The sequence below is a fragment of the Poecilia formosa genome, unplaced genomic scaffold (assembly GCF_000485575.1).
Source record: "Poecilia formosa unplaced genomic scaffold, Poecilia_formosa-5.1.2 Scaffold19, whole genome shotgun sequence".
In the NCBI taxonomy this organism is placed as follows: Eukaryota; Metazoa; Chordata; class Actinopteri; order Cyprinodontiformes; family Poeciliidae; genus Poecilia; species Poecilia formosa.
This window is the reverse complement of record NW_006799958.1, coordinates 149,762-159,087: the sequence shown is the minus strand read 5'-3', so window position 1 is coordinate 159,087 and position 9,326 is coordinate 149,762. Positions and strand designations below refer to the sequence as shown.

General features: G+C 47.4%; 1 protein-coding gene across 2 annotated transcripts in view; it reads left to right on the top strand.

The window, feature by feature from the left end:
* The first annotated feature begins 2,228 nt into the window (after positions 1-2,228).
* bcor (BCL6 corepressor) overlaps positions 2,229-9,326 on the top strand; it is a 41,936-nt gene continuing 34,838 nt past the window's right edge. For both annotated transcript variants that reach the window (XM_007547114.2, XM_007547113.2), the window contains exon 1: positions 2,229-3,206. The gene's annotated coding sequence lies outside the window, so the exon portion shown is untranslated. The remainder of the gene's footprint in view (positions 3,207-9,326) is intronic.

Genomic DNA, 9,326 nt, shown 5'->3' with positions numbered 1-9,326 from the left:
CTTGAGCTGCCCCCCCTCCCCCCTCCTGTCCCCCGCGCTCTCTCTGTGTCTCTAGTGTTTCACAGAGATATCTTTAGGCTTGAAAGAAAAAAAAACCGAGAGAAGTAAACAGAAATTGAGTTGAAATATATTCCCTAAGTGTCAGCTGAAAAGCTTGAATGTGGAGAACGGTTAAAATCTGTGATGGCATTAAGTAGTTCTGTTGTGATGCTGATTGAGGTTCTGATAAAGACAAAAAAAAAATAAAACATTTTTTGTTGTATTTACTTAGACTATACAGAAATTTCACTTATTTGTTGAATATACAGAGCCAGCCTGAGGCACACATGAACGAATCTGCTGCTTATGTCCTCCAGGCCTTCAGGGGGCAACCAAGAGCACTCGAGTTCTCATGTATCGAGCTTAAAACTTAACATTCCTTTTACATATTTTCTTATTGAGCGGTCAGAATGTTGCTGGTTTAAACCTTTCAGCTGTGTGTGTGTGCTGTGTAACTGCTAACTAATCAATAATAATCCAGACGCAATCGCCAGTAGAAGAAATAACCTTATTTTCACAATTACTGTTTATTGTGTCCTGATTTACTACATTATAGAGAACTCATATTTTTGGTGAATCAGTTCAAAATGTGAATGTTATGTAGCTTCATTCTATACAAAGTGATATATTTCCAGTTAATCGAAATGATTATTGTGTATAAGCCTAACAAAAATCCAAAATTCAGATTTCAGGAATTTGGGATATTACATGAAAACAATAAAATATATATATCCAAATAGTATGTTAGTCTACGTCGATAGAATAGCAATGTTCTGTGCACTGTCTTCAAGCAGTATTTTTCCACGAATTACTGCATCGGTGCTGCGCAGCGTGGACGTGATCGGCGTGTTGCCGAGGCATTTAAAGATGGCGGCCTTCCGGTCATCTGCGTTGTTGGCTCTGGTGCCTCTCGCCTTCCTCTTGACAATAACTCCATAGATTCTCTGTTAGGAGTTAGGTCAGAGCAGTGAGTGCTGCTCACTCGAGCACAGCGACACCGTAGCCAAATATAGCACGTACTAGTACTTCTGGCAGGTGCCAAGTTCTGCTGGAAAAATAAAATCAGCATCTCCGTAACACTTGTCAGCAGCGGGAGGCATGAAGCGCTCTAAAATGTCCCGGTCAACAACAAGATGATGACACGGCTGGAATTCAAGCAGCCCAGAGTCGGTGGCGCTCCGCTCGCCCTTGACATTGACTTCAAATCAAATTCGAATGAAATGCAAAATCTGCTTTCATCTAGAAAAGAGGACTTTGGTCCACTGAGCCCGGTCCTTTTCTCACCTCGGTCCAGGTGAGATTCTTGGCAGATTGTCTCTGATTTAGGACGAGCTTCATGAAAGAGGATGTGACTTTTAGTCTCCATGGAAGCTCCAGGTCGAGTTGCAGTCCAACAGTTTGAAACTTTGTCATTCATTCTTTAATGGGTCTCACTTCCAAATGCCCTAAATGCTTGTTCACCATTGTCTACCACATTTTTTCTCCTTTCACTAAACTTTCCATCCATATGGTGGGAAGGATTGGATAGAGTACTATATGATGAAAAGCCAGTTTTTAAAAAAATATATATATACAGGTCAAATCATCACATTTCTTTTTTCTTTTTTTTCTTTTTCTTTTTTTTAAATCATATTGTTATTGGTGTCATCTACATTTTCTGAGAAACTGCATTTTGGGAGGGAATTAGTATTTCTGTAGCGAATCTATATCGTATATTAATTTCACTTTTTAAATTCAATTACCGGAATTAATTAACATGTGATGACGTCCTAATTAGCTTAGACTGGGCTGGTGTGTGAATTGAGATTAGGGACCCCCAAACTAAATTCTGCTTGGAGCTCCATACAATCACGGGCCAGATATATTTGTCACATAGCCAAAAAAAAAAAAAAGAAATTATACTAACGTAGAAAAAAACCCACCGAGATTTGACGCTGCTTTCTAACCTCACGTCGTCTTTCATATTCAGCTTCTATTTTCTATCAAATTATCCACGTGCCTCATTTGCCACCTAATGTGTGTTTAAACCCAGCCGAGCGCTCTTTAGGACTTTCAGCGGAGCCTTCTAGGTGTGTGTGCTTCTCTCTGAGCGAGTGTTTGTGTGTGTCTCCGTGTGCGCGCGCAGCCAGTGCCGTGCGCTGGAGGCTTATGGTAATTGCGGTCTCCCGACTGGCCTTCTGGGTAGAGTCTGCGCGAGTGGGAGTGGAAGCGAGTCGCTCAGTCTCGGCAGCGTTCATCCATTCTCTCTCGCTCTTTCTCGCTCTCTCTCTCCCTCTCTCTTTCTCTGTGTGTGTGTGTGTCTGTGTGTGTGTGTGTGTGTATGTGTGTGTGAGTGCGTGCGTGCGTGCGTGTGTGTGTGTGCGCGGCACTCCCCGTAATCACACAGCTCTGTGTGCGTCCTCGGTGCGAACCGAGGGGCTCCCGACACGGGCTGTTCTCTGCGACTCTGGAAGCGAAAAGAGAATCGGAGCAAGAAACAGAAGGAGAAGAAGAAGGGGAAAGAGAAAAGAGAAACTACTCGGGATAGATTCTCTCCGAAGCCGCTTTCTTGTCGCACGGATTCCGCTGTTGGAAGCAGGGAGGGTGGGGGACGCGCGGAGCGGAGCGCAGCGACGCAAAGCGGGAGGAAAAGGGGCTTTTTCCGAGCACGGCGTGCTCCGTTCAGACCCAACATGGCGCTGCTGCGAGGTACGGACGAGCTGATTTAATTTCTCCGCCAACCTCACCTCACCACCTGTATCCTCTAAGCGGCTCGGACCGAACAGTTTTTCTTTCCTTCTGACTGGTCGGATCCTCTTTTGTGGATTTTTTTTTCTTTCAGGATTTTCCCCTCCGTCGCTCTGTTTCGGCGCAGGATCTTTTTGTAGCTCTATGGAAGCTCCTAAAAAGTCCGCTTGAAATAGAGAGTAAAGGATGAGAGTCGGCTGTGGACAATAGAACACACATTGAGGGGTTTATTTATAAGAATTGCCCCGTTTCGTGACAAGTGGATAACCTGTTAGACACTTTTTTTTATTTTTTATTTTTCCTCCTCCTGGCCGGGATCGTCTGTCTCCAGCAGACAGGACCGTAACCGGGGGCCAGTCTACGTATACGTCCACGCACTGGGAAAAAAACAGGACAAAAGACTTGAATCGGACTCTACGGAACTTGCACCATTTAAACAGGTGAGCCGAAAACAAAAGACTAATCTGTATGTGTTTTATTTCCCCATCACCATGTGTGAAATCCCCCTTTTTTCCGGAGCCCCGGAAAAAAGAAAGAAAGTAAAAAACAAAAAACAAAAAACGTGCTCCGCTCTTTTTTTTTTTTCTTTTTCTTTTTTTTTTATAATTGTGCCCGTAACGGTTTTGGCTGTTTTACATGTTTCAGTGTGATTTTCATGCGAAGAAAAAAATAAAACAAAACAAAACAAAACAAAACAAAAAACCCCAGACTGGCTGCTGATCGCGATGATGTGCGCAGGGACTGTGGGAGAGGATCGGACCACTTCTAAGAATAGCGCATAGGGTGGTCTTTGTGCGTTTCGGCGGGGCAGCGGCATGTGGTTGATAAACAACGCGCACACACTGCACACACACACACACACACACACACACACACAGCCTGGGCTCCCAGCGTCCTGTCAGCCGGACGGAGGTGAGAAGGACGTCCCAGAGATTAGCGAACTTGAAAGTGGCGCCGTCCTTGGTTGGTGTTGGTGGCGGCGGTGCCTGCTCGGGCTTTTCGCACCCCGTTGTGTGTGCGTGTCTGCATATGTGTGTGCGTGCGTGTGTGTGTGAGAGACAGAGAGAGAGAGAGACAGAGAACACACAGAGAGAGAGAGAGTCTGCCTGTGAGGGGCTGGTGCGAGTGCTCGTGCGCGCACACGGAGCTTCTGCGCTAAACAAGGTTACAGGAATCCAGCCTCGCCCTGTACGAAAGGCAGCGCGAGCGCCGCTCCGATGAGACAGTCCGGTTCAGTTGGAGGGCATCCCCCGCGGCGTGTGCGCCCCTGCTGCCCCTGCTGCCGCTGCCGCTGCTGCTGTCACCGCACGGCGTGGAGGTGTAGGGGGGAGGGGGGCTTTGTTTGGACAGATCGGACCCTCATCTGTCCCAGAGGTAGTGTGAGGCGTGTGTGGTTGTGGACCGCTCACCTTCCTGTCTATATAAGTTAATGGAAACCGCTCTGGCTGCGTGCCGTCCCCCCCTCCTCCCCCCCAATCTTTCCTCTCAGCGTGTCTCGCAGGTGTTCTCGGGTCTGACTTTGCGCTGCAGCGTGTTGTTTCTCTTCCCCTCTTTTCCCGCATGCAATCTCGCCCCGCGCGGAGGATTAATGGACCCCCCCCCCCCCCCCCCCCCCCCCCCCCCCCCCCCCCCCCCCCCCCCCCCCGGAGCTCCGATGCGCGGTTCCTTTTTCTCTTTATATCCAAACAACCTACTTTCCAAACAGCCATTTATCACTGCCACTATAATTTCCCTAATTGCTTGGTGAGTTTCGCGTTGTTTCCACACCAGTCTCGTTTTAAATTATCCTTCTTTTTTTTTCCCTTTTCTTTTTTTTTTTGTCGCCGTGGAGCGCATCTTGCAGCCTGAAGTTGCAGTTTAATTGAAATAAGAGCCGCAGGGCTTGTTGGATGCGTTCCAAACTGAGAGTTTAAAGCTCATCTGCAGGCTACGCAGACTGCTTTCCGACGATACCGTTAAGCAGGGGATCTTTTTAAATTATTTTTTATTTATTTCTCTTTTAGGATCGGAGTCTCGGTCCAATAATTAAGGGGACGCTCTGCTCTCCTCTCCTCTCAGGGAGATCGATGCGCTCCCATATTGGCTGGCTTCAGCTTGCTGACTGATTTTAGCAGCGACAGAAATACCTCTTCATCCTTCCCGGCGGCCAATCCGCGCAGATCGGACCGTATAGGCTGTATAGAACATCGCGCATACAACGCGCGAACAGATTGGAGGAACAGGATCAGGACCTCGAGTTTATGGGACGTTTCCAAGGAGCAGAGAGGAGGGGGGTAGGTGGGTAGGGTGGGGTGGGGGATTAACTAGTGGGGGGTGGAGGCTACTTCAGTGGGCTTTGATGCAGAAAGAGAGCTTTGTTGTGTTCGGATTAAACCGCGGTCTTAAACCTACCAACCCAGACTTTTCAGTAAAAATCAATCAAACTGACTCCAGACGTAGTTCGTCACCTGAACGTGCCACCACCGGACCTTTCTATTTATTTTAGATGTAATCGGTGTTTAATCAAGATAAAACATACCAAACGTGCCCCTGATGATATCACTTTAGGTACAACAGTTCTCTTTTTTTTTTTCTCGATTTGTCCTACTTCGTTTGCCCGTTTTTAACTAAATTTCCCCGTCAGGGGTGTGTACTTGTACCCCGCACGTTTGAATTTCAGGAAAGGTTGGCAACAATGAAACAAAAGAGGAGATTTTCAGGAGCCTGGGGGGAGGAGGGACAGACCGGAAAAGATCTGGTCTCAAATCCTACGTCGAAATCTGTTTGCCCTGATGTTTACCGCTTTCCTTCCAGCTCACATCTTGTACATCACGTGACGTCATCGGCCCAGATGGACCTAAGTCGGAGTTAGGTTTTTAGTGCCCCCCACCCCCCTCCATTTCGCTTTTAAAGTTCCTTGCATTTTGTGCAACTCGGCTTAGAAATCCATGCTTTTATCACACACTCTGTTTTGTTAGTGGAAATAAAGTACTTCACCCGACTGTGTGTTTTACTGGCGACGTGAACGTCACCTGGGAACCCTGAAATGTTGTGGCAAAACAAAGAACACGCTTCATTCCCGAAGTTGTACACTTTAATTTGAACTCTGATTGATTTGCTTGAAGCCGCCCAATTATCGGTTTTCCGCCACATAAAGCGCGTCTTCGATCACCTTCCATTTGAGCAAACCTTAAATAAATTAATTAATTAAAAATAAAAAATTAAAAAAAAAACAACTCACAGGGGCTCAGGCTGTGGACACCCCAAAGCACAACTCTTCACATTTTGTGTGGGCCGGGTTTATTTTTAGCGCAGCCCCGTCGGACTGTTTTGCGCGTCATTTTTCCACTGAGCGCGCTGTGAAAGTCGGTGCGGGGACTGATCTGTTCTCCAGGTGTTGGAGCACAGACGGGGAGGGCTGTTTTTACTTTCTATAGTATTTTATTTCTCTCCCCTTTCACGCGTTCGGGGAGCTCCGTACCAACCCCTGCCATAAACGGTGACTTTGATTACCCAGATATACGTTTGTCAGGTTTCATTTGTTTCTAATTTGGATGACAGGGAATCCTCACGGATCGCACTCACCTGTGGGCATCCTCAAAGTTTAGCTTCATGGGAGCTCGTCTTAATGGATTTGGGGGAAATTTCAGAAAAGGGAGGACGCAGTTTCCAGCAGCTTGTTGGATTTGCATGGTTGGGAGGGGGAGAAAAAAAAAATCACCTGAAGGCAGCTCCAGCTCGGCTCCTGCTGCTGGGTGTGGGAGGGAGGGCTCATTGTCATGGTGAGTGATGTGTGACAGTGGTTGTGTCAGCGTGGTGCTCCGTGAGGACCTGCTGCGTTAAAGAGAATGGGAACAACCACACCGCCTCCATTCTAAACCCATTAGCCTCCTGTTTGTCCCCGTTTTTTCTAATCTGGGATCAATAGGGACCACGGCGGGGGGGAAATTACGCACGGGGAGAGTGCGTCGATAGAATCACGGAACGCTTTTTGCTTATCAAACCCATTGTGTTAGAATGGGTGGGCGGGAGGTGGGGGGTGAAGAGTTGGGGGGGGGAATAAATTAGTTTAAAAGAACAACCGATGTTCTGTTTTATATCCAGACGGAGTTAGGAGGCTTGTTTTTCTTTCTTTCTTTCTTTTTATTGTTGCCGTGCTTCTCTCTTCTCCTTCACTCACGCTTGGATATAAAACAACAGTCTCGTCGCTGCCGGCGCTGCGCTGCGCTGTGCCGCGCTGCGCTGCCGAGTCGAGATGCGTGTGAACAAAAGCTGAGGCGCGACAGAGAGCCGCGGTGAGATCGGTTTTCCAGGCGCTGCGCTGCTCCCGGAGGAGACGTCACGGTTTGATTGAAGCTATGCTCCGTGTTGGCCTCCCGGGACTTGGCGATGAAACAGGAGAACCTCACCCCCCACCCCCCTCTTCTCCCTCCTTCCTTCCTCCAAAGCCCTCAATCTCCCTCCTCTTCCCTCCCTCCTCTTACCTCCCTCCCTCCCTCGGCGCTCCACAAAGCTTTTTGTTTCGACGAGGTCTGGAGCGCACGGGTCACTTCCCCGCAGAGATGTGTCGGGGCCCCCAGCGCTGCTGTTTTCACCCACCGCACTGGGAGCAGGGAGCCAGAGCGCATTATTCACGAACACAGCGGCGCTGTGTGGCATTTTCAGATCAGAAAATACAGACGCGCATGAATTTTGTTGTCACTCCCCTCCAATACCACCACCACCACAACCACAACCACCACGTGTGAATGCGTTAAAACAAAAGCCTTAAGACGAATTCAGGTTTTATTGCCTGAATTCATTAAGAAAAACTCAAACCTTTTCATTTCTGTGCCACGTTTCTGCCAGTTGGACAGCGTTTAATCTTTGCTGTCAGAGCGATCTCTTTAGATCGTCCTGAACCGCACCCCCCACGCCCCCCCCACACACACACCCGCACCTCACCTCACAGGGTCTAAAGGATTTAGGGTTTGGGTTTGTGGTGGAGATGGAGGAAGGCTGATTCTGTACAATCTGACCCATTTTATCTTCTTAGGATCACAGTGACCCAGTGAAACCTATTTTCACTTTTCTAGCAGAGGCCTTCTGGTTTGTATTTGTAAATGTCCCGGTGCTTCACAGAGTTCTTGGTGCTTTGCACTCCAACAAGGTTCTTAGTGGCTTTTGGAAGAGAAGCAATCCCACAGCATCATAGATCCTCTCTTATGCATTGATAAAGTGCAGAAGTGTTTGTTGTTTGTTCTTATTTCTCTCATTACTAAAGCACGTGGTTGCAGTTAAAGTTGAGCTCAGCTTACTGAATGTTTGCGTTTGTGATGGTAGGACAAAATAAAGGCCTCTTCAAAATGCTGTCTATGTGGATGGATTAGGTTTTATGGTTCCTATGGAGACTTGGTGACCCTAGACATGCCAGCAATCCTCTAGCATTGGAGCTTTGGAGATGTTTTCTACCTCTCTTCTTGCTACTGCGCCCCATAAGCAGTGCCATTACTTTATACCCCAAAGTAGCGACAAGCTACTTGATTACTAATCAGAAGAAGTTAGAAGAAACTGATCAACTCAAAAGATTAAACATGCAATGCAAAAATTTTGGTTAAGCTTATATTTAAAGAGATTGTTTTGTGCCACCTTTGTTAAAAAGCCAGCTGCTTCTTAAATGAGTGAACCTGCTTGAATTAAAGGTTGGATTTTCAACGGGCCCCTTAAACACGTTTATCAAAGGCGCCACTGCCAACAAATCTGTCCGAGTCCGTCAATTTAAGTCGACCTTCAAAATGTTAAGTTCTCCCCTTCTTAATCCAGGCACCAGAAGGAAGATTTTGTTGTTGTTGTTGTTGTTGTTGTTGTTGGGAAATGCCAGCTGCAGGGATTGGATGTGAGGAGACTACAAAGGCTGTAAAGAGAAAACCTAAAACCTCCCCCTAAGATTGCGCTCGGCTTCACCGGTCTCGCTGTGGCCTATCGGAAGATTGATTTGGCAGGAGAACGCTGATGACATGCATACCTCCCCTCCTCTGAAGCCCGTGCAGGCACAGTCTTGATCAAGGCTCCTGGTTTGTTTTTAGACCTCGGTGCCTCGGGCATCGCTGACGAAACCCCACGGATTTTTTTTTATTTTTTTTTGGCAGCGCAGTGGGGAGGTAGCCAGAGGAGTTTATTGCACCACGTAGCTTTCAAAGCAGGAATGTGCTATCTGCCGTTTGGCTGGGGTTCATGTTGGCTGCAAAGCTTTTGACCTGCCGTTCTGGGGCCTTTTTTTTATACCACCGAGTCAATAGGCTACCTATAGGGTTCACTTCGGAATTGATAAAGTATACCTGGGTTTGGCTTGAGCATCAGAAATACGGTGTGCGGGGGGAATGGGGGGGTTAATTTGTTATTTCAACCAACAGTAAAGCTACCCTGAACTGTTCTCCCTTTCTGATCCTAATCATCCCAAACCTTTTAAGGTGCGTGTCCACCGCAGGAACGTTTTCCATAATATAGGGCAGGTTTTTTGTTTTTTTTTGCCCTGTTGTTTCCGCTACAGGAACCAGGGCTAAATCAGATAACCAGGGTAGAAAACCTTTGAAAACAGCTCT